General features: G+C 42.4%; 1 pseudogene across 1 annotated transcript; it reads right to left on the reverse strand.

The window, feature by feature from the left end:
• Positions 1 to 6,869: 6,869 nt before the first annotated feature.
• Positions 6,870 to 26,720, reverse strand: LOC308290325 (myosin heavy chain, fast skeletal muscle-like; annotated as a pseudogene). The gene is made up of 32 exons: positions 26,499 to 26,720; positions 25,710 to 25,853; positions 24,653 to 24,809; positions 22,473 to 22,500; positions 22,270 to 22,384; positions 22,057 to 22,149; positions 21,898 to 21,961; positions 20,391 to 20,489; positions 16,072 to 16,175; positions 15,341 to 15,479; positions 14,773 to 14,891; positions 14,403 to 14,552; positions 14,122 to 14,292; positions 13,661 to 13,964; positions 12,229 to 12,293; positions 11,935 to 12,022; positions 11,568 to 11,685; positions 11,358 to 11,481; positions 11,044 to 11,180; positions 10,634 to 10,889; positions 10,120 to 10,362; positions 9,821 to 9,997; positions 9,582 to 9,727; positions 9,374 to 9,464; positions 8,901 to 9,290; positions 8,542 to 8,668; positions 8,267 to 8,385; positions 7,973 to 8,169; positions 7,696 to 7,879; positions 7,442 to 7,607; positions 7,201 to 7,325; positions 6,870 to 7,062 (listed from the first exon to the last, which is right to left on the reverse strand). The product of its transcript is annotated as a myosin heavy chain, fast skeletal muscle-like (transcript).
• Positions 26,721 to 27,016: the final 296 nt, after the last annotated feature.

Raw genomic sequence — 27,016 nt, forward strand, 5'->3', positions numbered from 1 at the left:
TGGTCAAGGATGTGTGTATAATACATTGCATTTTGTCGTTGTCGTTTTTCCATAGATTTAAAACCTACTGCAAATGGTGGTGTGCTTAGAAGGTTATGGGACCTTTAAGCCTGTGTTTCATGTCTAGTTAGTGTGAGATGAACTAATTTTAAGCTGAGGGTTCAGATGAGAGTAGATCAGAGCTTTGCCAAAGAGCAAGCCGGGGAGGTTTACCTACTGACAACTAGGGCTGGGCGATATGGAAACATACAATATCACAATATTCTTCCAAGCTGTATCACGATACACAATCTTATCACAATTTTATTTATTTGTTTTTTCATCTGTATACTGTCATAGTTAAGGGGAGACCTTGACATTTTAAATGAGAACTACTGATTTAGACCAAATTGTAGGTTTAAATGAATTCTGCAATAAATCTCTATATTAACAATTCAACAGGAACTTTTTCCATTGTATCACGATATATACAATATATCTGAAAAGGCATATCGTGGAGACATTGTATTGTCTCAACGGAAGCGTTTTGTATTGTTATGTACGCATTTCAACAAATCCAGAAAGGCACATTTAGTCATTTTTCATTCGAACATTAGACCCTTCATGAGTTTTGTCAGAATCTAAATCTGGTTACAGGCCTGTGGTAATCCACAAAGTGGGAAGAGCTATAAAGTTGAACAGTTTCAAATCATTGTAGTCTCTGACCAAAGTCAGGGATCGCGTAAGGATTTAGAAGACAGGCCGTGTGGGGGATCGCCACAGCCGAGCTGTCCGTACAGGGAGGGCCGTAAATCTTGCAGCCGCCCAGGTGCCACCGGGGGAGGATCTCATCTACTGATCCTGGAACAGTAGATGAGAGCCGTCCATGGACCCAAACAACACAGGAGATTATCGTCTTGGAAGAACCAGTTGCAGAGCCAGCCGGCCGCAACAAACGGGGGAAATTACTAGGTCCAGGCCGCCACAAACCAGCTCTTCGCCAACGACACCATACCAGAGGGAGGAGTCGCACAGCCACTGCAGACAGAGCCAGTGAGGTTCATCCCACAGAGGACCCCATCGTGTCCCGGAGTGTGGAACTACCTATTTGTACTGCATGCACAAAACAGCATGGTTCTTGCCAAAAACGGCATGATGTTGACATACATTTGGTATGTCTGTACAGGGGAGGAGTGTAGGTATCCATGTAACCCATTTCCATTCACATATATTGATGGGACAGCTCAAGGGACTATTTAGAAAACGTTTTGTTTTTCCCCTCTCCAAAGTGTTGTCTAACTTTTAATCATTATGTATTTGGCCCCCTTCCCGACAAGGTAGCATTCCCATTGGAAACCTGAGGTTGTCCAGAATCGATTGATATCTATATTTGAGCGACCTACGATCTCCGAAAGACATTCTCGCCAGCGTTACATTCAGCAATCCCGGAGGTGTCATAGGGGTAAAACAATGAAGAGAAAAAAAAAACGCACTTTGGACCGCTACTTTTCTTCACTCTAACACTAAAGTAACTAGTACTATCAGAACATAGACCCATTTTGTTATTTAAATTAAATGAAATCACTTACCCTACCTTTAACATCTAAATGCAAAACCGTTGTGACTGGAGACGTTAATGTAGATGATGCCAGCAGTGCTTGGAAAGCTCTTTCTAATTGCAACTTGATTACAAGTTTGTAATTGTTTGCAATTGTAAACAGCTTGTGTTAATATTTACGTGCCTTGGTTATGTCCATAAGTGAGAGAGGCCTGCAGATTTCAGCAATGACCAAGCCAAGAGATAAGGCATTGGCACATTTTTGTTCAGTATAACCTGTGTGATAGTTGCCATTTGCAACATATGGAGAATACAACACTTCCTGTATCCTTGATCTGTATCCTCAGGGGTATAGCAGATATACAAGCTCACAGTGCAAGCTTGTAGATCTGCTATTTTCAGTGGTGCTAAAACTTTTTCATGTGAAGGACCCCGAAAAGTTAGTTCCAGGGAGCCCCCAGAAGCAAAATGTGAGTTACAAATGTTCGCTTAAATACATGCACACATTTTCAAGACTTTTCAAAAATAGCAGATCTACAAGCTTGTTGCGAGCGCGTAGATCTGCTACTTCAATAGCTGAAGTTATAAAATAATAGAACGGGTACACATTATAGTGTATTATTATTTTATGCGTTAAATATTGAAAAATAGCAGATATACAATGCCCCTGTGTATCCTGAAACACTTGTTGAGTTTCTCAAGCTTATGTGCATAAGCTTGTCCAAACAGCTGCAAACAGTGTTGCTGAGCTGCAGCCATGCTGCTGAGAAATACAATACTCCCAGAGAGCTTCAGTCACTCAGTGGAGCATCATGATCCATGATAATTTGGGGTCCTTGTCAAGAACATGTTGAAAAGAAACACAGTAGGAAGCAAAGCCCAAAATAAGCAATGACTACACTTCAGAAATTGTACTGCCCTTCAACCACTAGATGACACCGTTTCACCCCATACAAGATTTGTGTTGGTAAAATGTTTCCAAAATATTCAAAACAATTCTAACTTTTCTTTTCCCCAATATATTTTGTCGTTGAAAATAGCAGATATACATGTCACAATATGCTATTTTCAAATAGCTAAACCTCAAAAGCTTTGGAGTAAAATCTTTTTTGGGGGGACCTGCAGCCTATACTGTACTTTTCTGTTAAGCACTTGTGCTTCACTTTTGCTCTGTAAAGCACTTTGAGCTGCATTTCATGTCATGAAAGCTGCTATACAAATAGTGTATTATTATCATTATTATGATAATGTCAGTCAATAAAAACACGGCTCACATAATATCAGCGTGAAATGATTTACAGACTATGTTATGCATTTCACACAAAGCCTCCCTCACATAGCTGATACAATCCAAGATTGTCACAGCTTGCCAATCAAATCAAGCAGACACAAATCAAGCAGATACAAATATTGGGGTTTTCGCCTCCGTCCGTGTGTCCGTTCATCCAGTTTGTTACCAGCTAATCTCCGGCGCCGTTGGTCTGGTCGCTGCCAAACTGTGCACACACACTCCCTCTGCCCCAAATGTTTCACATGGGCCTGTTCTAGCGCCACCAGGAGGCCGATATTTGCAAAACCAACTTTTGGCCAGTACTCCTACAGATTTTGTCCAATAATCACACAAATTGGTAGACAGTATGCAGGATTGGTCCATTTTGAATAAAATGCCTGAATCATGAACGCAGTGTGCGATTTTGGTGAAATTGTGCATGCACATTCCCAATAGGCATAGGAATAAATGCCACTTAAGAAATCAAATCAGCCTCATGGTGGCGCTGTAACAGCCCTATTTGTTTCTACTGATCAGTGTAAACTTTTTATGTGCACTCCCTAGAGGCCAAGGAAAATGCTTTCCCCAGCATTTTTCATATCTGCCTTTTATAGCGCCATCAGGCGGCCAACTTATGTAAAACACATCTTTTCCAATTATTCCTTTAGATTTTATCCAAAAATCATGCAAATCAGTACACAGTATCTCTATAGTCATGTGATCAAGACGGATCTGTCAGATATTTCATATTCCATCCTAATTGGCTAACATTGGCTTCCGAAGTTTGCAGGATTGGTAAATTTTGAACAAAATTACTTAAATCATGAACTGCACGCACATTCCCACTAGGTCAAGGAACAAATTACACTCTTTTCATATTGGCCTGTTATAGCGCCACCAGCAGGTCGACTTTTTCCAAAATATTTTTTGGATCAAAATGCCTCAAATCATGCATGCAGTGTCAAAGGCCAAAGAAGACATGGCACCCTTTTCACATTTAGCGCCGCCAGGAGGCCACAATAACTAATACGTGACCTGGTGGAGACCTGTGCTCGGAAGAGCACTGCTTCTAGTTGAAGTCTGTGAAGAGTCTATGAAATAATTAAAAAATAGTATAACAGCTCCTAAATATTTTGTGCGGGACGGTTTATAGACATTTGAAAAGATGACAGCAAATTGCTGCCAAGTTGTGCCAACAAGGACGTTCATAATTCATGGTGCTTAAAAATCATATTCTGGTGTGATAGTGTGGTTTATTGAATACCAGACATTTCACCCCAAAACAGCCTGTCTAATCAATGCTAATGACAAATAAATCATGCTGTGTTGCATCTTGTTACTGTTATTTAAAGTCCCTGTAAAGCAATAAGTGCGCCTGAAGGTCGCAGTTTAGTATGTGAAACGGCACATGCTGACTTTTACGGTCTAAAGGTTTGCCGCTCTGACATCACTGTGATGTCAGGGGAAGCACACTAACAGAATCCCTTTTATGCCCATATATGGAGTTAAGCCCATATATACTGTAACAGGACTTCATATGGGAATGCCCATATGGAGGCCACATCGGCCACATCCATATATGGCCAAGACAGCCCATATATGTGTGGCTGGTTCTACAGACAGGGATCATATTAACCACCAATAGAAGCCAATTTGAGTGGTTAAAAAAATATATGAATTTCACATGTATTTATCTTTTAAATGGGTTTACAAAATTAAAGTATAGGCCTATAGTGGACATGTGAGTTGGAACCAGAATACTGACAAACCTGACAATAAAGTGATTGACGAGGCAATGACTACAAGAAACAACAAAATGATTTTGCTGGCACCTTTATTGTGTCATATTTTATGACTTTTTATGGTGACTTGAATTGGAGAACTTATTCTGCATCTTTTCCCTGTAAAAAAAATAGAAAATACTGTTATAATCAATAATCAATAATCTTTAGTTCAGTCTCAGTTAAAGATAATCCTCTCACAACTCATTCAATGCCAATGACGAAAAATCTCGTCAATGTCCACACCGCCAAAGACGAGATTCTAGAAAAAACTAAATATTACATTGGATTATGATAGCGAGCGCTCCTCCGCACCCGTAAGTGATACCAGGACCTCAATACCCAGAAGGCAACGTGAAATGACGTCAATCGGAAATCCACGGTCCGTCCGCCTCCATGTATTTGTTTTTTGGTAGAAAAGTCTCAGAATCTTTTCCCAGGTGAATTTTTTTGGTCAAAAAAAGCTTTTTTTCTACGTACCCTAACTAAAGACCGGATGATCGTGGATACAATGTTATTTTTCCAGCGGAAAGAATAGACAAGAACGTCACCTCCGTTGTTTACATTTGCATAAAAAAAAGGATCTTCAAGGTTAGTAAAGAAACACTTAGATGATGTTTTAAGACTGGCACTTAGAGTTAATAAACCTTCATGTTGCACATGTATTTTTACCTTGGCGTCACGACTCTTAGTTCTCATCTTGTTGACCTGGGACTCAGCGATGTCGGCGCGCTCTTCTGCCTCCTCCAGTTCATGCTGAATCTTTCTGCACTTGGTCAGGTGGACGTTGGCTGCCTCCTCCTGCAACATGATAGAGATGGTTCAAAGCCTTGTGAAAAGAGCATCTAGCAAATATAGTCCAAAGGAAGACAATTTCATGAAATTGTAAATTTTGTTTGTGGCTAATAAAGTATAGCCCATGTGGCAGTATGTCCATGGGTGCCTTGGGACCACATGAAAGAGCCAGAAAAAAAAGCAGTTGTGTTAATCTTACCGCTTCCTCCGCCTGCCTCTTGTAGCCCTTCACCTTCAGCTGCAGCTTGTCCACCAGATCCTGAAGCCTTGCGAGATTCTTCTTGTCCTCTTCAGTCTGTAGTGAGAGTGAATTCATAACGTTAGTTGTTAACGTCCAATCTATTCATTTTGTCAGAGGCATGATGATGGTAATTAAAGTGAACATGGTGTAACAGTACCTGGTATGTCAGCTCCTTCACTCTCCTCTCGTACTTGCGCACACCTTTAATGGCGTCCGCTCCGCCCCTCTGTGCAGCATCAACCTCTGCTTCCAGCTCACGCACCTTCACAGTTGAATAATACGTTATGAGGTTATATTTCTTCTTAATTCAGACAATAAGCTGTGTTAAAGTAAATACACCTCACCCTGCCCTCCAGTTTCTGGAGCTGCTTCTTGCCTCCCTTCATGGCCAGGTTCTCAGCCTCGTCCAGACGGTGCTGCAGGTCCTTGACAGTGACCTCCAAGTTCTTTTTCATCCTCTCCAGGTGAGAACTGGTGTCCTGTTCTTTCTTCAGCTCCTCGGCCATCATGGCAGCCTGGAAAGTCATTGTTGCATCGCATTGTATGTCAATGTGAAGCATGATGATATCTAATAGATAAGCATAAGGGTAAGGCATCCTAACTCACATCAGTGATGGCTTTCTTGGCCTTCTCCTCAGCATTCCTTGCTTCTTGAACGCTGTCGTCCACTTCACCTTGGACCTGGAGCAGGTCTGTTTCCAGCTTCTTCTTGGTGTTCAAAAGGCTTGTGTTCTAAATTGAAGATTCAGTTGAACAGGGTGAGTAAGCATGATGAAAAACTTGTTTCATTCTGAACACTGAATGTTTTCTATTGACTTGCATACCTGAGAGTGCAACAGTCCAGCGCGCTCAGTAGCGTCCACCAGTTCTTGCTCAGCCAATTTGCGGCCTCTCTCCGTCTGTTCCAGAGCCACTCTCAGCTCCTCAATCTCAGCCACCATGAGGCCGTTTCTACGTTCCACCATGGCGCCTTGCTCCTTCACGTCTTCCTGAGCTCTGAGAGCATCGTCAAGGTGCAGTTGGGCATCCTGAAATAAATCACATTTGACGTGGTCACGTTAAAAGAAACATGAAAATGCAACTCGTTCAAGAGCAGTTCCATTGTTTGAACATGATTACTGTTTCGCACCTTGAGCTGTCCCTGGACATTCCTCAGCTGCTTCTGGGCCTCGGCAGCCTGGCGGTTGGCATGGCTCAGCTGGACCTCCAACTCGTTCAGGTCTCCCTCCATCTTCTTCTTGATCCTCAGGGCATCGTTCCTGCTCCTGACCTCAGCGTCCAGAGTGCTCTGCATGGAGTCCGTCACCCTCTGGCTGTTCCTCTTGATCTGCTCCATCTCCTCGTCCTTCTCCGCCAGCTTCCTGTCCACCTCACCCTTGATCTGGTTGAGCTCCAGCTGCACACGGAGGATCTTGCCTTCCTCGTGCTCCAGAGTACCCTGAAATGTAACACAGGATCAAAGTGCTGTGGAACCTTTTAATGTAACATAGATCATATACTGCTACGCTGTTGGAATATAAAACATGTTGAAAGAAACTTAAAATATAGACAAGTGTGTTGTTCATCTAGGTTTTACCTCGGCTTCCTCTAGGGCTGTCTGGATCTCTGACTTCTCCGTCTCCACCTGTTTCTTGGACTTCTCCAGCTCATGGATGCTCTTTCCAGTCTCGCCGATCTGTTCAGTCAGGTCTGAGATCTCCTCTGAAAAATAATGAATAGCAGCAATTTTGAATTTCCATCGAAATATAGTTTTAGCCTGATCCACATTTGATCTGTTTTTAACTGTTATTTAAAAGAATGATGTGGAGAAAACCTACGTTGCAGATTCTTGTTTTCACGCTTCATGGTCTCCAGTTGGTCCAGAGACTCCTCATAGGAGTTCTTCATCTTGAACAGCTCAGTGCCGAGAGAACGAGCCTCTTTCTGAGCCCCCTCCAACTCTGCTACACCCTCTTCATGTTTCTGCTTCCATTCCGCCAGGACCTGCGCAGCATTTGTAATTACGTGTCATTTAGCCCACTTTAAGGAGGTAAGCAGTATTTGGGTTTTAAACTAATGAATGTCAAAGCACCTTATCGAAGTTCCTCTGTTTCTTGTCTAGGTTGGCGGCTAAACCGTTGGCTCTCTCCACATCAATCATGAGGTCTTCCACTTCACCCTGGAGTCTCTGCTTGGTCTTCTCCAGAGAGGCGCACTTGGAATTCACAGCCTCGATTTGCTCCTCTGCCTCCTGAAGACGCTGGGCCAACTTCTTCCTGTTGATCAGTGTTGAATGAAATCAAATTTTATAAGCAATATGTTGTACGGTGTTAGTGGTACGGTGTGATAAAAAAACACTGATGACTTACTTGGCCTCCTCCAGCTCCTCAGTGCGTTGGACAGCATCAGTCTCATACTTGGCCCTCCACTGAGACACCTCAGCGTTGGCCTTGGACATTCCACGCTGCAGCTCTGCCTTGGCTTCCTGTTCTTCCTCAAACTGCTCCCTCAGAAGGTCACAGTCATGGCGAGCTGATTGCACAGCATGGGCAAGGGCATTCTTTGCCTGTCAAAAGGAAAATGGCCAAAATAACGTCAGCTGGATGAAATAAAAAATAAATAAACTAGACAACAAAATAAATTAAACAACAATTGCTCCTTACCTTAACCTCCTCTTCAATGAGTCTCTTCAACTCCTCAATCTGCTGGGTGAAGGCCTGCTTGCCTCTGGTGAGCTGAGAGACGAGTGCTTCCTTCTCCTCTAGTTGACGAGCAAACTCACCTATTTGGAAATTTGAATTATATGTTTCAAACATTTAAAAGAAATCTCAGTATCAGGATAACTGTTGATCAAAGCATTATGTCTAATAATGCCAATTTACTCAAGTACCATCGACAAACCATGTAGACAAAGTAGACTTTTAAAATGGACATTTACCATTCTCTGTCAACAGTCTCGCTCTCTGAGCTCCAACATCATTGATCTGGCGAACGTTCTCATCACTCTTGGACTTGATTTCACTAAGTTGGTCCTCAAGGGTGCGGCACATCTTCTCAAGATTTCCCTGGAAATGAACGTTGGACATACTCAATCATTGTTTCTTTCCTGATTGTCTCATTGCTTTGGTTTGAACAGTAATGCCACTCGACGCATTCCCACAATATGAATGCTGGGATTTAAGTGGTTAAGAAATTGACATTCAGAGTTTGCAATTGATGGTTACTGCCCACTTTACTGTAATCAGGGGCGTCATTGTCATCTCGAGAATGATACGATAGAAAGGCATTCCTTCGTACCTTCGCCTTAGCGACAGCCTCCATGTTGCTGGACAGGTCATCGATCTCCATCTTGTATTCACTCTTCTCCTTCTCAAGTTTCTGCTTGACTCTCTGGAGGTTGTCGATCTGTTCGCCCAGCTCCGCTACGCTGTCCGCTTGCTTCTTGCGGAGAGCGGAGGCGGTGGCCTCGTGCTGCAGCGTGGACTCTTCCAGGTCGCGACGCAGCTTCTGGAACTCGGCCTCGCGCTTCTTGTTCATCTCTACCTGAGCGGCGGTGGCTCCACCGGCCTCCTCCAGCCTCTCGCTGATCTCCTCCAGTTCCCTGGAGAGGTCGGCTCTCTGCTTCTCCACCTTGGCGCGAGCGGCCCGCTCCGCCTCGATCTCCTCCTCCAGTTCTTCAATACGAGCCTTTACAAATGAATGGACGTATATTAAATTCCTAATTTACACTTATCATCATTGTGATTTTAAAGAAGAAGAAAAATAAATACCTGGAGTTCTTTGATCTTCTTCTGCAGCTGAGCCCCCAACGATTGTTCATCCTCAATCTTACTCAGAAGCTGGCTGACTTCAAAGTCCTTCCTGTAGATTACAGCACAGCATATTTTAATGGATGTTTTTTGTCCTCTCCATGTCATTTCATAATATTATCAATATGAATTATTATTATTAATTATTCATATTGTTGGTCCACGTTACTTCTTTATCTTCTCTTCAGACTGCTGCTTGTCGTTCTCCAGATCCATGACGTTCTCCTGGGCCAGTTTCAGATCACCTTCAAGCTTTCTCTTGGTTCTCTCCAGGTCCATGCGGAGCTTCTTCTCTTGCTCCAGAGAACCCTCCAACTGCAAAACAACATATGTGTCTCGTTATTCGGTTACAATAAAAAAACATCTACTGTATAAGTTCAAAACATCCTGTTGACTTGATGAACCCACGTCGTCAACTTGCTGCTCCAGCTTGGTCTTGGCCTTGGTCAGAGTGTTGACTTTGTCCTCCTCTGCCTGCAGGTCATCCAGGGTCTGCTGATGGGCCTCTTGGAGTGCCTTCTTCTCCTTGGTCAGCTTAGCAAGACCTTCATCTTGGGAGGCCATCTCCTCAGTCAGGTTCTTAACCTAAATAACATGAAGGAATGGATCGTTGTTGTTCTGTAGCTTGATAAGACAGCTACAGTGTATTATGGTGAATGGATCATCATTGTTCTATAACTTTACAGCTAGAGTGTATAATGTTGTACCTTGTTTTCAGTGGCGTGCTTCTCTTTCTCCACTTTGGCCAAGGTGAGCTCCAGGTCATCGATGTCCTTCTTGAGCTCAGAGCATTCATCCTCCAGCTTCCGCTTTTTGGCGGTCAGCTCAGCATTGATTTCCTCCTCGTCCTCCAGTCTCTCCGTCGTCTCTTTGAGCTTTGCCTCCAACTGGATCTTACTTTTAATAAGACCCTCGCATCTCTCCTCGGCATCGTTCAGAGCCTCGTCTCCCTTGAGGTCAACGAAAAAAGTAAAGGGAAAAAAACACGAGGAAGGAAACACGTCAGCATTTGTTCTGGTAGAGATATACTTTTGCAGTTGCCCGTTGGAGGGGTACAGACTCTTAAGCCTCCGACAGACATTAGATGCACAAGCCTCTAATGTCTGAACACGACCTTATGGAGCATGGTGTGAACAAGCACAGCTTCGCGATCTGAGGGAGTGAATTGTAATATGAGTCCCCCCTAGGAATCTGCAGAGAAAAAAGTATTGATGAACTCACTGATGAAGCTGCCGTCTGGAGGTTGTTTCTCTCCTGGGTCATCGCCACCAGCTTCTCTTCCAGCTCCTTCTTTTTGGCCAGGGCAGCGGCCAGGTCAGTGGTCATCTTGTCGTAGTTCTCCTTCATGTTTGATAGTTCCTTCTCCATCTCAGCACTCTGCAGGAGAGGCTTGATCTTGTAGTAGACCTTCATCCATGGCCAGTGTTTGACGTTCATGAACGACCGGACGTTGTATTGGATGGTGAAAACGGCCTCTCTGTGGGAAAAACGGTCGAAGTGTGTCATGATTGTGGACAGTTATGGAAGAAGTGTGGCGTTATTATTGTGGTTTGACGTTATAACAACATCGTATTGAACAATAAGTGTTACAAATGACACTAAATATTGAATAAAGGATGTTTTCAAAGTACCTCCTTTCCATCATCTTCACAAACTCCTTCCTCATGAGGAAACCTCGTGCGAGAGCCTGAGTCATGGTGACCAGAGCAAACAGCTTCTCATCTCGCATCTCCTCAAGGACACCCAGTAGACCAGCTTTGAAGAACACCTGAACACAATGTTACAAAAACTGGAACTAAACACCTGAATACAATGTTACAAACAATGTAACTAAACAACCGTAACACTGTAACTAAACAACCTGAACACAATGTTACAATCAATCTAACTAAACAACTTTTAGACCTCTCTGGATAAAGTTAAACCAGGTTCACAGTGTGTTTACCTTGGTGTGTCCAAACTTGTACTCATCAACAGGGACGGGAAGCGATGCGAGCAGCTTCTCTGAGGCTTTCTTGTTGTCCATGAACGCGCCTTCTGGACATGCGCTTGCATTCAGTACTTTGTACCTGTTTTGTAGAAGTTGATGGTCATTTTGCGTGCCTCGTTATTCGGTGTGTGACTAAAAGCTGCTGCAGGGAAAAGGAATTGATACCTCTGCTTGAAGTCAGCATATGGGATTCTGCTAGGGAAGCCCTTTCTGCAGATCCTGATGCCCTCCAGCACACCATTACACCTCAGCTGATGGATAACCAGGAAGTTCTCCATTAAGCCTGTATGTAAAGATTAAAAGTTATGGTTACACACTGGTTCATTATTATTAAGATAAAATAGTTACACATTGGCCAAAGTAGCATTAAATGGCCACCTCACAATCATCGTTTAAATGTTTATTTTCTATCGTTTTAATGTTTATTTTCTGTGTTTACCTGCAGTCTATAACTCGTTGGGAATATATATATATGTGTGTGTGTGTGTGTGTGTGTGTGTGTGTGTGCGTGTGCGCGCGTGCGTGTGTTTACCAGGAGTCTTGGTCTCGTTGGGAATCAGGCAACGCACAAAGTGAGGATGCGTGCGATGCAAGTTGGTCATCAGCAACGCCAAGTTTGCCTATTGAGACATAAGAGAGACAATTTAATTAGGCTTACAGTAAATTATTAGTACAAAGTGATACAATATTAATATCCTCCACTACACTTATTTGAACTCTTTAGATACTGCTTACTTTGGAGATTTAGATCTTTCTAAAACATACTATATTAAGGAATGAAGGAATACAATAATATAATAATGTTGATAATAATGAATAGTCTTACCCTGAAAGCACTAGACACAGTCTGCATAGAGCCACCCTTCTTCTTTTTTCCGCCGCCGCCTGCAGCTGTTTATATTATTCAGAATCATGAGTTATCATTAGTTATACAAAACGTATTATTTGTTTATATTTGTTAGAATCATGAGTCTTCTTATTCTTGTCATGCCACTCTTCCCTACACCAGTTTGCGTAGTTCCCCCCCTTCCCCCGCCTCCCCGTTCCGTTCCTCTGTCGCGCGCGCACACACACACACACACACACACACACACACACACACACACACACACACACGCACATACACACAGATTCACAGCGTGAATGTGAGCGTATTTCACACAGGCATCACGCAATGCTGAATTCACCAATTCAATGAGGTATGAAGCTTGTCTGTTAAATGTAGGTCAGCAATACAAAGCAATAAAACCATCAGGTGAGGAAAATATAGCATGTGTGCTATATTCACTGCATCTGGTTCGTCCAATGTTATTGTGATGTCCATGTCAAATTAATAAAAAAAAAACGTCTTGTTTCTGAAGCTGCCGCATCAGCGCGTTTCCATTGCGGTAATTTCACATGTAGGTCTTTTTGAATTGTTGTAGTTACATGTACTTAGCCTACTTTATTAGCTGAAGCTCTGTATTTGGAAAAAAGTATCTCTCTTCAACAAATGGGAGCCCGCTGGCTTGTTTCCATTGCGGTCCAGTGTTACAGAGGAACGGAACGGGGAGGCGAACTGTAGGGAAGAGTGGCACCCGGTGCAACCACAACAGAATCATGAGTCATCATTAGTTAGTAAAATGAAGGTCACAAACGTAAGGCTGGGGTTTAAACAGCCATGACTCCGGTTCCCAGCATCCCAAAGGCCCCAAAGTTGGTGGGTGCTCTTTTAGACGTCCGATAGGGACCGGCTGTGATTGCTGAAGCTCCATGCCCTCTGCTTTCCTATTGTCTGGGGTTTGGCTGGGGGCTTAAACAGCCATAACTCCAGATCCCAGCATGCTACAGCCTCAAAACTTAGTGGATTGTCCCACAGGGGTGCATCTCTCCACTCCGACATGTCTCCTTTCCGACATGTCTCCATTCCGACACTAACCCTATCTCTAACCCTAACCCTAAACTTAACCCCTATGGGAGTGTCGCCACTCCGACAATAAGAAGTCAATTTCGGAGTGGCGGAATGGAGAGAGCCTCCCGTCCCACAGACCATAGACATAGAACGGTATATGCCTCCATCGGCTCTGGGGCATATGCATCGCTGAACTGAGAGAACCTGCACCTCTTCCGTTTATTTTACCAGGGAGTGGTCGTAGACCCCTACCTCCCAAACACACGGTTGCACAGGTATGACAGTGCACCTGTGCGTGTGCGCTGTATATATTATATTCATATTAATAAGAAATACCACATATTATTATTATTATGAATAAACATACCTTCAGGCTCAGGAGGAGGATAGAACACGGACAGCAGTTTAATTGAAGACTTCTGGTACAGCTGCACCACAGAGTCGTTGAGCGGGTCCTTGTTCTTATCCAGCCAGCCTGTGATGCTGTAGTCCACGGTTCCAGCGTAGTGGACCAGGGAGAAGTGGGCCTCGCCTTTGCCCTTGGCCGGTTTCGGCTTCTCAAAGGCCTTGTTCTTCCCAAGATGCTGGTCAATCAACTTCTCGGCGAAGGATTTGTCCGTAGCCTTTGGGAACATGCACTGCTCTTCAAGGATGGAGAAGATGCCCAGGGGCTTTGTAAAGGAGACACAAGAGACAAATAAATCACCAAAAACATGATATTAACATCATGTCCATTAAAGCGCAACATAATTGTATACCTTCTCAGTGAGCACAATGCAGTCAGCCAAGTCCAAGATAACACATACAAATATACTAATAATTGTATACCTTCTCAATGAGCTCAATGCAGACAGCCAAGTCCATGCCAAAGTCAACAAGATCCCAGGGAATTCCCTCCTTCATGTACTCCTCTTGCTCCAGAACAAACATGGTGTGGTTGAAGAACTGTTGCAGTTTCTCATTGGTGAAGTTGATGCACAGCTGCTCCAGGGTGTTGAACTGTGAGTGTGTGTGTGTGTGGGGGGGGGGGGGGGGCGAAATTAGTTTGCAGTCTCTTGTAATTGTGACAAAATTTATTTGTCTCCCATTTAAAACAAGTCCATACTTACATCAAAGATTTCAAAACCGGCGATGTCCAGCACTCCAATGTAGTAGTTTCTCGCCTGCTTGGTGTCCAGCTGCTCGTTGATCCTGATGACCATCCATAAGAACTCCTTCTCATAGATGGACTTGGCCAAGGCACTGACTGAGTTGTTGACCTAAGGACATAGAAACGATTTAGGACACTCTTAATCCAGAATAATTAACAATAAGCAAGGAAAACACGAGTTATACATCAAATGCATAGCAATAGTAATCTATAGGATCATAGGTCAACCAAGAACCGATCATCAGTCAGTATAATCTCAAAACATCGATAATATGTACATTGAAACTATACACACTGCAGAATCACTACTAATCATGTAAATTACTCACCTGTGGCACAGTCTGTCCCTTAGTGACAAACTCGTTTCCCACTTTCACTCTGGGGTAGCAGTATGCTTTAAGCATGTCTGCTGAGTTCAGACCCATCAGGTAGGCAATCTTGTCAGCCTCTGAAATGTTCATACAATTTGCAATTTACAAAAAGGCATTTAGTAGACACTCTTAATCCAGAGAGTAATTTACAGTAAGCAAGGTAAACGGTTCCGACATTGCGTTGGTCCGACCCCATTACTAACCCTATCCTAAGCCACATGGTCGGTAGAGATAGTCTACACGTCAAATCTGTAGAGTTAGTCTAAACAATACAATATCAACAATTAAGTAATGGAAATATATTGAAAATGATATTTAGCTTAGATCATTTAGAATATAAGTAAATAAAATACATGTGGAAAAGTACACATTATTTTCATGCAGCTCACCTTCTGTGATAATGATAAATAATAATAACACTACTAATAATAATCATCATAATATCAACTAGAACTGCACTCTGTCAAGGTGCCAACTTGCATCATGTGCACAAGTAGGCCACACAAGTAATAAAGGTGCAGCTCACCCTCATTGCCGTCAGGTTCAGCCTGTTCCTCACGCTGCTTCTGCTTGAACTTCATGACTCCATGATGCATCACTGCACCGGTGAACTTGTAGATGTACGCCCTCTCGTCGGTGCTGAAGCCCAGGATTTCAATAGCTTCCTGATGTCAATGAGCAGAGATGCCGTTTGAAAGATAGAGATTAACCATTAGATCAGGGCTCTTCAACCTCTATAGGGGGTCCTCAGAGTTACTACAGGGCTGCCACCAAAATATGTGATAGGATGTTTTTCTACATGCACTTGAACCCCAGCATCCCTATTCTGAGAGAAACATTGCCCAAAAATAGCAGATCTACAAGTGTATGCCTCACGCTGCAAGGCGTTGTGAGCTTGTAGATCGGCCAATTTTTGGCAAAGAGGTTTGGTGTCTATTAGAGGGAAAAGAAGAGCAGACTATAAGTATTGACGGTTCAAGACAAGTGATGTCTGAAAATACACATTAATTCAACATAAACTGATGATATTGCTGTCAAACAAGTCTGAGCTGTTTAAGAAATCTATGAACATTTGTAATCTGCAACACAATTTTATACAATATGTAGTGGGGGTCCCTGCTTCATCTCTCTCTCAGCTAAGGGGTCCTTGGCCTGAAAACATTGAGGACCCCTGCATTAAATAAACAACACTGACTGCAGTAGCACAGCGAGTGGTGTGCATTAGAAAGATGAAATGATAATGTTGTTTTCACTGACGTCAGTAGCGTCCAGCTCGGCCTTGTCGTCAATGCTGGCCACAGTGATCACACCCATGCTGATCAGAGGGAAGTCGTAGGGGTTGGATGTGATCAGACACATCTCTGAAAAGGGACGAAAACAGGGCGACATTGTGTTTTTATTCACTCATTTATGTTCTCGCTGCATCGTCAGTGATTCATTTAAACAGGATTAAAACAGGGTGACATCAATCTGCCTGTATAGTGTAAATAAAGTGACTAAATCTGCCATATGGTATATTTATGTAAGCAAAAACTGGCGTGAGATTCATGCCGGTACGATCAAAATATGGGCGTAATATGGGCGTAAAGTGATTGATGAATCAGGCCCATTGTTTATTGCACGCTGTCTCCGTGTGTCCGCCTGTGGACCGCTAATCTCCGGCACTGTTGGCTTGATGGCAAGTACTGTACTTAAGTATAATTTTGAGGTATTTGTGCTTGAGTGTTTCCAATTTCCAGTAGTCTACTTTTACTTCTACTCCACTCCACTCGGATCCAAATATTGTACTTTAGTTACTAGTTACTTTACAGATATAAATTAAAATAGCTGATCTACAAGCTCACAACACATTGCAACACATTGTGAGCTTGTAGATCTGCTATTTTCAAACATTTAGTACTTTTACTTTTGACAATTTGAAGCCAATAAATGTCGTCCTTTTACATTGACTGTTGAGAGCTGACGCAGTGAGAAGCGAATTGTTATAACAAACATTTAAACTAGCAGTTGCAGCTGTGAAAATGATAAAAGATTCTGCAACTCCATGGCATATTTACAGGAAAAAAAAAACACGTTTTCGACAAACAAGCCGTCAAACATTAGTATCCAGGGTCCTGTCTAATCAGTCTAAGCAACCGGAGCGACCGTGGAGCCCGGTTGAGCTGTTGTTCACTGTTCAGCACTTCTACGTGCGTGTGTGTGGTAACAGAATATAACTGTGCAACAAATCGGCTATTTTGTGTGTGCGTGGCCTCGTACGAGGAACAAAGTATACATTCACTACTAACTAGAAGCAGTGCTCTTCCGAGCACAGGTCTCCACCAGGCCAGGCGTCCTGGTGGTGCTATAATAGGCCAATGTAAAAAGGGTGGCATGTGTTCTTCACCAATCTTAGGGCACGTTCTCACCGAAAGTCCGCTTAAAAGGTCCGGATCAGGGACCAAATATTTACATTGTTGCATTTTGAATTTGGTCCGGTTAGCGTTCACACAGGACTTTTGTTAAAAGAACCAAATATGTAAACAACTGACACGTGGTCATACAGGCGGCTGTTGATCTATTGACAGAATAGGCTATTCGATCCTATGGAAAATTACTTCACTGCCTATTCCAATTAATTTTGTGTTATTAATCACAGCCGCTTCCTATATCTCTTTTTTTAAAAGAAGCGAAACTCACGCATTTCAGGCAGTAATTAGCGATGGATGGGTGGAGGTCTCTCTCTCTCTCTCTCTCTCTCTCTCTCTCTCTCTCTCTCTCTCTTTCTAAACATAGCCTGTATAAAGCCTTCTCCTTGATTCATTTAACAATAAATAGCGCAAGAACGCGAGAACATAATAAGCATCCCCGTTTCCACATAAAATCTCTCTCTGTATGTCTCTTTCTTTCTTTACAAGCAAGTGAAGCAACGGGTCCATAATGATATTTCCTATCCTTATCAGGTTGGAAATGTGAAGCTAAATGAATAAATAACCTAAATAAAAACAATAAAATAATGTATAATCCCAGAATTTGAATCTATATGCGTGTGAGCCATAACTTTATATGCGGTGGCGCATGCTTAAAAAGAACATATTAATGTAACGGGATGCTGGCTTGCAGATCTGTTCTTTTTAACCACATGATTAATTTAGCCATGAAACATAACAACAGCCTTGCATCGGACACTCGGACAGTGTTGTAAGCTTTTAAATCAGTTATTTTTGTGCACCGCACCGATGACATGGACATACTGCCGTCCCAGCAACAACGTGAAGAGTTTGACTCGTGCACGCCTGTCCTCAGGGAACAGCGAGAGAGCGAAAAGAGAGCGAAAATCCTAATGCCTCGAAAGAAAAGCCAAGTTTGACTTTGTTCTGTGTTGTGGTCGTTTGGATGGAGGTTGTGCGCGCAGCGCGCCCGCCGCGCCGCCTCCTCCTCCTGTGTTCTACACAAGATGGTGACCTTACTTTTATTTGTGACTGTATTTGTGTCAAAACAAACAATGATCACCGTGTTCGGAGAGCGACCGATGGGTAACCAGTTTCCATGTAACAAGACACCGCAGCGCCTGCTCACAGGGAGAGGAGATGATACAATTATTAACGTGTAGCCTACTGCAGGTGATGAAGACATATCAGCGGTCGGGTCATATCAATAATGATTCCCGTAAGAAATTAATGCTTTTAGAACTAATTATTAATCCAGCTTCACAACTGCAATTAACAAAGATTGGTGAGTGTTGTCTCTTGTAGCCGAACTTACAATTGCTTCACGAGTAGTCGTTTATTATTTTTTCCATATTGTTTTTCAATGAACAACACACAATGCAGAATGTAGTAGGCTGATCAGACATAAGTTTGGTCCTCTATAAAGTCCGGCTCCGTTCACACCAGCAGAGGACCGGACCATGGTCCGTTTGGAAGGGGACCGAGTCCTGCCTTTTCAAGAGGACCATGGTCCGGACCAAACAAAGGGACCATGGTCCCTTTGCACGTTCACACCAGCGGACCAAAGGAGAAAGAGGACCATGGTCCCTTTTAAGCGGACCAAATAACCCTGGTGTGAACGCCCCCTTAGACCTTTCATGGCGCCACCATGAGGCTGATTTGAACATTTTGTAGTGTAATTTCTTCCTTGGCCTTTTGCAAATGTGCGTGCACAATTTAATTACAATTGCACGCTGTGTTTGATTTGAGGCATTTTGTTCGAAACGGATCAATCCAGCAAAGTTTGGAGGCCAATCTTAGCCAATCAGGATGGAATATTTAATATGGGACAGATCCGTCTTGATCATATGACTGTAGAGATACTGTGTACTGATTTGTGTTCATTTTGGGTAAAATCTGAAGGAGTAATATCCAAAAATGTGTCTTACATAAGTCGGCCTCCTGGTGGCGCTATAAAAAGCTGATGTGAAAAATGCAAGGAAAGGGTTTTTCCTTGGCCTATAGGGAGTGCGCTTAGAAAGTTTGAAACTGATCGGTGGAGTTATAGGTAAAACCACGAATTGGCCTGTTATAGCGCCACCACCATGAAAAAAATTTGAAGTGGCATTTCTTCCTCGGCCTAGTGGGAATGTGTGTGCGCGATGTTATGTTAATTGCACTATGCGTTTGTGATTTGAGGCATTTTGTCCAAAACGGACCAATCTTACAAACTTTGAAAGCCAATCTCAGCCAATCAGGATGGAATATGAAGAATCAGACAGATCCATGTCGATCACATGACTGTAGAGATACTGTCTGCCGATTTGCGTGATTTTTGGACAAAATCTGTTGGAGTACTGGCCAAAAGGTAGTTTTGCACAAATTGGCCTCCTGGTGGCGCTAGAACAGGCCCATGTGAAAAATGTGGGGCAGAGGTTCTGAATTGGCATCCAGGAAGTGCGCTTACAAAGTTTGAAACTGATCGGTGGAGTTATAGGAAAAAACATGAATCGGCCTGTTATAGCGCCACCATGAGGCTGATTTCAAAAGATTTAAGTGGCATTTCTTCCTCTGCCTAGTGGGAACGTGTGTGCGCAATTTCATGTTAATTGCACTCTGCATTTTTGTGATTTGAAGCATTTTGTCCAAAATGGACCAATCTTACAAACTTTGAAAGCCAATCTCAGCCAATCAGGATGGAATATGGACAATCAGACAGATCCATGTCGATCACATGACTGTAGAGATACTGTCTACCGATGTGCGTGATCTTTGGACAAAATCTGTAGGAGTAGTGTACAGAAATGTGTTTTGCAAACATCGGCCTCATGGTGGCGCTAGAACAGGGCCATTTGAAAAATGTGGGGCAGAGGTTCTGAATTCGCATCCAGGGAGTGTGTGTGCTCATTTTGGCAGCGACCGGGCCAACGGCGCCGGAGATTAGCAGGTAACAAACTCGGAGGACGGACGGATGCACGGACGGACGCACGCACGGACGGACAGACAGGGGCGAAAACATACTCTCCGCCTGCTTTCGGCTGGTGGAGAAAACTAGGCCTACGCACGCAGTCATTCTGTGCAGAGGCTGATACGGTCCCGCCCCCTTTTCATCACATCTTTAAGTAGCGAGTACTTTTTCCACCACTGTTCGTCAGTAGTTCCACTTACCGATGATGTCAGGTTTATGGTTGGTCATCATCTGGAAGAAGATGTGGTAGCCTCTCTCTGCACTAAGCTGGTAGGTCACTCTGGACTTCTCCAGCAGATCTATATGGGTTGTACATAACTCATCATCAATAATAATCAGGGTTTCCTGCAGGAAAAAGTCTTGACCAGGGGGGGGATCGCGCGCCGAAATTTTTTGATAATTAATTAATGAATTCGAGTAATTAATTCATTTAATTTTTAATATTAATTCTTATTTTTGCCCTGTAAAAAACACATGAATGTGCCCATGATGACGGAAAACACAACTACATGCTATCATCCACATTTATTCAACATTGAATAACTACGTTTTTCACAGGACAGTGTAACTTGTTTTTTTCCCCCAGGTTAATCAACCAGCACTCATGCCATATAAATAGAAGTCTACAGCACAGTAAAAAAACAACAACATTGGTGTAAAGTAACTAAGTAGATTTACTTAAGTAGCCTACTGTACTTATACTGTACAAAGGAGATTTTCAGGTATTTGTACTTTACTTGTGTCGTGAGTAAATGAGAAGAGGTCTCTCTCTCTCTCTCTCTCTCTCTCTCTCTCTCTCTCTCTCTCTCTCTCTCTCTCTCTCTCTCGACGCAATCTACGACTCGCTGTGCAGCTGTGTCACTGTCAAGTTGACCTAGGCTCGCCTCTCAGAGAACTTCAAAAGAAGTTAACGACCGTCAATTAAGCAGCTGCATGCGCTGCTCTGCTCTCCTGCCAGTGAGGCACAAGTAACTTCACATGGCTGCCATGTTTGAAAGATAGGGTTGGTATGGGGGTTAAACATGCAATTTCGCGATCGCGATCATGCCTAGTACATTGTTGGAGGTCCAAAAAGTTTTTTTTTTTGTAATACCCTTGGGGGGGCGGGGGGGTTTTCTGGCCGGGCGGGGCGCCTGGCCTGTAAAGTGCTGCAGGAAACCCTGATAATAGTAACTAGACTATTGTGTGATTGCCGTAACGCGAATTTCTTACCATGTGAATTTTCCCCATTCAAGGCAATGGGGAAAATGTATTGACTAATACATTAATAGCCATATATGGACATCTCTGTGTCACTCCTTGACCCTTTTATGCCCATATATGGATATCACTGTTGTCCTCAATATTAAGCTGCATATCTTGGAAAGCCCATATGGACAGTCTTGTGTGGTCTTTGATGTCAGTCATCTCCATATTTGTGAAAAGTTACATTTTCAATGTCAATGGAGAAAATGTACTCATGAATAAATGTATATAAATTAAACTAAATATAACATATCTCCTAGCAAAATGCACACATGCGTGTCCCGATGAAGCCGGATTTGACGTAGGCCCAAGTGCGTACCACCAAAACTGTGGAGCGCGGCTCCATTAGGAGATGATGGTAGCTAAGTTGCCCTGCAGGGGCAACCACACTAATAATTTACATAACTCAAAATGTAATACTGAAGGCATATATAATTTATCATCTGTGAACTTCATACTTACATGTCTCAATATCAGCACTGGCCAGTCTGCCGGTTCCGCCGAAATGGATTCTGATGAATTTACCCTGTTTGATACAATAACACAAATTGTTGCATCCCTCTCTACACTGTGGAATTAAGAGCAGGTTGTTCTCATAAAATGGCATTAGTTTACACTTACAAAGCGAGAGGAGTTGTCATTCCTAATGGTCTTGGCATTACCATAGGCCTCCAGCAAGGGATTGGCTGCAATAATCTGATCTTCAAGGGATCCCTAGAATGTTTTAGAAATGTGGTCAGACTTATTTTAAATTGAATTACTACTATATTGAATATAAATGCTTTATGTTCGAAAACACATATTTGTTAAAGTTAAAAACCTGTACATATATACCTTGATTTTACCACTAGATCCGCCTCCCTCACCACCTCCAGTGCTACTAGCTGCTGTTGCAAAGTACTGGATGACACGCTTGGTGTTCACAGTCTTTCCAGCACCGGATTCTCCACTGGTTAGAAAAGCATACGTTCAAAGAAATGCAGTTTGTCAATTTGTGTACAACTTTCTTTTTTATGTCTAGTAGATGGGAAACTTACGTGATCAGGACAGACTGGTTCTCTCTGTCTGTAAACAAAATTAAAATAAAGTAAAGCAAACTATATTAGCCACAATTACAACACCAGAGGCAGCTCCACAAATCCCATCCAACCATTATATATATATATATATATATATATTAAGGCTGGGACTTTAACTGATTAATTACAGAAAATTAACGCGATTAAAAAAATTAACACATTTTGATCGCACATAGTTTTTGCACCACAGAACCTTCAGTTTCGGGCACACCGATCATAGCGATGCACCAACCAAGAAGAGACAACAAACGCAAAGGGAGAAGTAGCCAATCAGAGTGCTTTGCTTGGCCCAGTGGATGCGAAATTTAGATTTAAAAAACTCACTCGTTGATTCACTCGTACAACAAAATGTGTTTTACTTAAACAAAAATGCTTCTCAGGTCAAATATCGATGTGCGATTAAAATGCGATTAATTGCGAATAATCAATCACAGAGCCTGTAATTAATTAGATAAAAAATGTTAATCACATCCCAGCCATTTTTTTTTCTTTTTTTTTTGCATAGTCCTGTGTATATTTGTCATTTCATGTTTCTATGAATTGAGTACAAAAGGACTTCAATGTAAACAAGCCATCAGGCTTTCGTGGGGGGTTTAAAATATTTTAGTTGACCATGTATCTGAAATCAATCAATCATGGATATGGCACAAAACCATTATAGTGAGATAGGGGAGAGCGGGGTAAACTGAGACACCGGGTAAACTGAGACGCTCCATTTATCTTGGCAATGGAACACATTTGTGGTCATGTGACCATTATATTTTCAAGCCCCTTGAATTTCCCACTTGTCATGAAAAGAGAGACATGATAGTGCTGTAGAAAACATGCTTTTTTCACAAAAATGTGTTTTTTGCATGTAAAAGTAAATTTTCTTGCTGTCAACATAATCAGCTGTTGTGTCAAAGCAAATTGATGCAGGGAGAACATTTTATATCATACATGTTGATGAACTACCAACTTATAAATCCATGTGATAGATGCTAGCTGAAGATTACCCTGAATTGATAAAAAAATATCCCTTTTCCCAAAATGTGGCTGTGGGGTAAAGTGAGACAATTGCTTCGGGGTAAAGTGAGACACTATCTCACATTATCCCAACATGATAGACAGGGAGAAAGCTGTAAAAACCTGATTAAAGGGTGTACCAAACTAGTCTCAGTTGATTCTGATGTATTTTCCCCTGTAGAATCCATTTTTGATATATATTTCTTTGTATTGTGCATAGTTAATGAGATAATTAGCATATTTGATTACATATGCTAATTATTTCATTAGTTATGCACAATACAACAATATACTTTATAGAAATAGATTCTACAGGAAAAATTACATAAGGATCAACTGAGGAAAGTTTGGTAAACCCTTATATCAATTTTTTATAGGGTTTTTAGTTTTTTCCTTCTGCCCATGTGTCACATTATTTGACACATGGGTGGAAATGACAGGACAAAGCCTATTAAAAGAATGTCTGCTATGTACATTTTTGTATTGCGCATATTTAACCCAGTTAACCGGGTTTTTGTGTTTTTATGGTAGTTTTAAAGTGAAAAAAGTGAGTGGATCACTTTACCCCGTTGATTTCTCTGGTCTGTCTCAGTTTACCCCGGTCCTGGGGTAAACTGAGACACAAGACCACTTTTTTTAAAACAATCATATTTTTTCTGCCTTTTGTCTTGAATATGTTCTGATATCTTCCATTGTTAGGAAACATCCCAAATTACTGGGAAATGTGTACATTTTTACTGATATATCTTTTAGTTCGCCTAGAGGGGAGCAAATGTAAAAAGTGTCTCAGTTTACCCCGCTCTCCCGATGTTTCCTGTTGAGATTGGCACATTTCCTGGGGCAAGCTGCCCAGATCACACATGTCACACGGGTCTTCTTATTTTTTCACTCTCAAAAAGCGCCTGCAATGTAGTGCATTTGAAACTATACATTGCAGTGCACATCATGGGGTGATCACTGCTTGCCTCCTGTGAATTGTTTTATTTTTATTTTTGTTTATTTTCTGTTTATTTCGTTGCTGAGTGAGGTCAGCAGACAAGAGACAACAGAGTGAGATGAAAAAAAAAACTGGGTGAAATTTGCCAATCTCAACAGGAAACATCGGTATGTTTTACATTATCCCGAGTACGTACCCATCAGCATGAACTGGAAGGCGTTGTCAGAGACAGAGAAGATGTGGGGTGGAGCTTCAATACGCTTCTTGCCCCTGTAGGCATTGACAACCTCCTGGTCGTACACTGGGAGCCACTTGTAGGGGTTCACAGTGGCACAGAAGAGGCCAGAGTAGGTCTGAAAGGGGAGAAGAGAGAGAGCGAACATTAACATCACACAACATAGCACTGAGCAAGTCTCATATCTGGGACAACAGATCACTAGAGCTGGGATTCAGGAGTCATCAAATGTGTCCGTGGAAAAGACTTGGCCTTGTCCGTGGCAAATTTTAGATTTTCTTTTTTACACATCATTTAAAATGTCTTATTTTGATCATAATACCCAATTACTAAACGTCAAGTCTCCAGGTTTTCTTCAGAATATGTATGACCTGTACTGTACCAGTAAGACTCCCTAATCAGGAGATAAGCGACTGTCAGATCGCATGTATACACGCAGCCTCATGGTGGCGCTAGAAGAGGGGCATGTGAGAAATCAGGTGCGGAGGTTGTGGTTTGCCAGCCAAGGAGTGTGTGTGCAAAGTTTGGCATATAGGGGCAACGGTGCCGGAGACATGAGTAGGGCCAAAAGTGTGATGTGATGTGACATGACGTGACGTGACGTGACGTGGCGTGACATGACGTGATGTGATGTGACGTGTTGTACAGACGGAGGGACTGACGGACAACCAGTGGAGCTTTTCATAGTAACTTGTGACATGACGGTAACAGCAAGTGGTTCTCAGTTATTATCTTTTTTTTTTTTTTTTTTTTTTTTTGCAAGGCCCCCCCACAACTCTGAGATTGTACAAATGGAAGTTGAAACCAAATGGACCTATACACTCAAAGTTATGGACCTGTTATATGGTCATTCAGGGCTACCTCTTTTTTTATGTCCGTGGAAAAAAAAAATGTTTAGATGAAAATGTCCACCAGCATGATGATGACCCCTGCTGGGATTACTGTTGCAAGTGGCATCAACCAATGAGCAAGTTGATTTCAGAACCATATGAGTTGGTTTGCATGTAGGGAACCTTACGTAGATCATCCATGCTGCATAACGCTCTTTGAGGTTATACAGGACGGTGGCTTCAGTGAGGTGGGTCATCATGGCCATGTCCTCAATCTTGTCATACTTGGGAGGGTTCATAGGGGTGACATCTTTCTCAGGCACAGTTCTTTCCTGAAAAAATAAGAACACAACTTTAGATTGTCTTGCAATTGCAATTGCACTGAGTCACTATTTTATTGTCACCTTCTTAAAATAATGGCCTATGTCGTTTTTTTGTGGTTACATAGTGTTTAACTATGTAACCACACACACACTCACTCACTCACTCACACACACACACACACACACACACACACACACACACACACACACACACACACACACACACACACACACACACACACACACACACACAGGGTATAACTTGATGAAAAACATTTTTTTTTCAGGAAGAAATAAAAACAAACTGATCTATATAAAACTAAACTATATGATACGATAAGAATAACACTGTCTCTTTAGACCAACTATCAAAGAAAATAACGGTGAAAGAGTTATAGTTATCTTTATAGTTATTGTGCCCAGTGGGAATGGTTATTTTTTGCCTAAAATTCACAATGTTGGCCCAAGTCACACTGACTAGGGAGATTTTTTTTAACCAGAGGTGGCCACAGACGTGTCATGAAGAGCTGACTGCAAAAATATAATTTTCCTCAAAGAAATTACCAAGGCCATTAGTTTCAGATAGCCTCGGGATCCAGGCATTTCAGTTTAAGAAGGTGACATTAGTTTAGATCCATCTCCACCTCTACCTACCTCCTTGGTAGGCTTTCCGTCGTTGTCCAGGATTTCCAGGGTGACTTTGCCACCATCCTTCGATATGATTTTAGCCTTGAGGTACAGCTCTTTCTTGTCGGCCACGTAGGCTGCCGACTTGGCATCGAAGGGCTTGCTCTGAGACTCCATCCTCTCCTTCTCCGGCTTACGGAGGTAGATGGCGGCCTTGCCGTACTGCTCCATCTCGGCGTCCGTACTCATGGTGGCGGCCTTTTTCTGTAGATGGACAAACAGATCGGTGGTGGTGGTGGAGAAAGTATTTGCATGTTGACTTTTAGGCCTAAAATAATTTAATGCTTTAACGATTGAAAGAAATTGCAGATATACAAGTTCACAGCGCAGCACTCGGTGCTGCGCTGTGAACTTATTATCTGCTATTTTTTTCAATAGTAGCACCAAGTGCTGCGCTGCGAGCTTGTACATTATGCTATTTTTGAAAAAACTTGATTTCTTTTTTTTTTCTTTGAATATATGTTTTTAAAAGTGAATATTTGTAA

This window comes from Nannobrachium achirus (assembly GCF_963921795.1).
Source record: "Nannobrachium achirus genome assembly, chromosome: 8".
NCBI lineage: Eukaryota > Metazoa > Chordata > Actinopteri > Myctophiformes > Myctophidae > Nannobrachium > Nannobrachium achirus.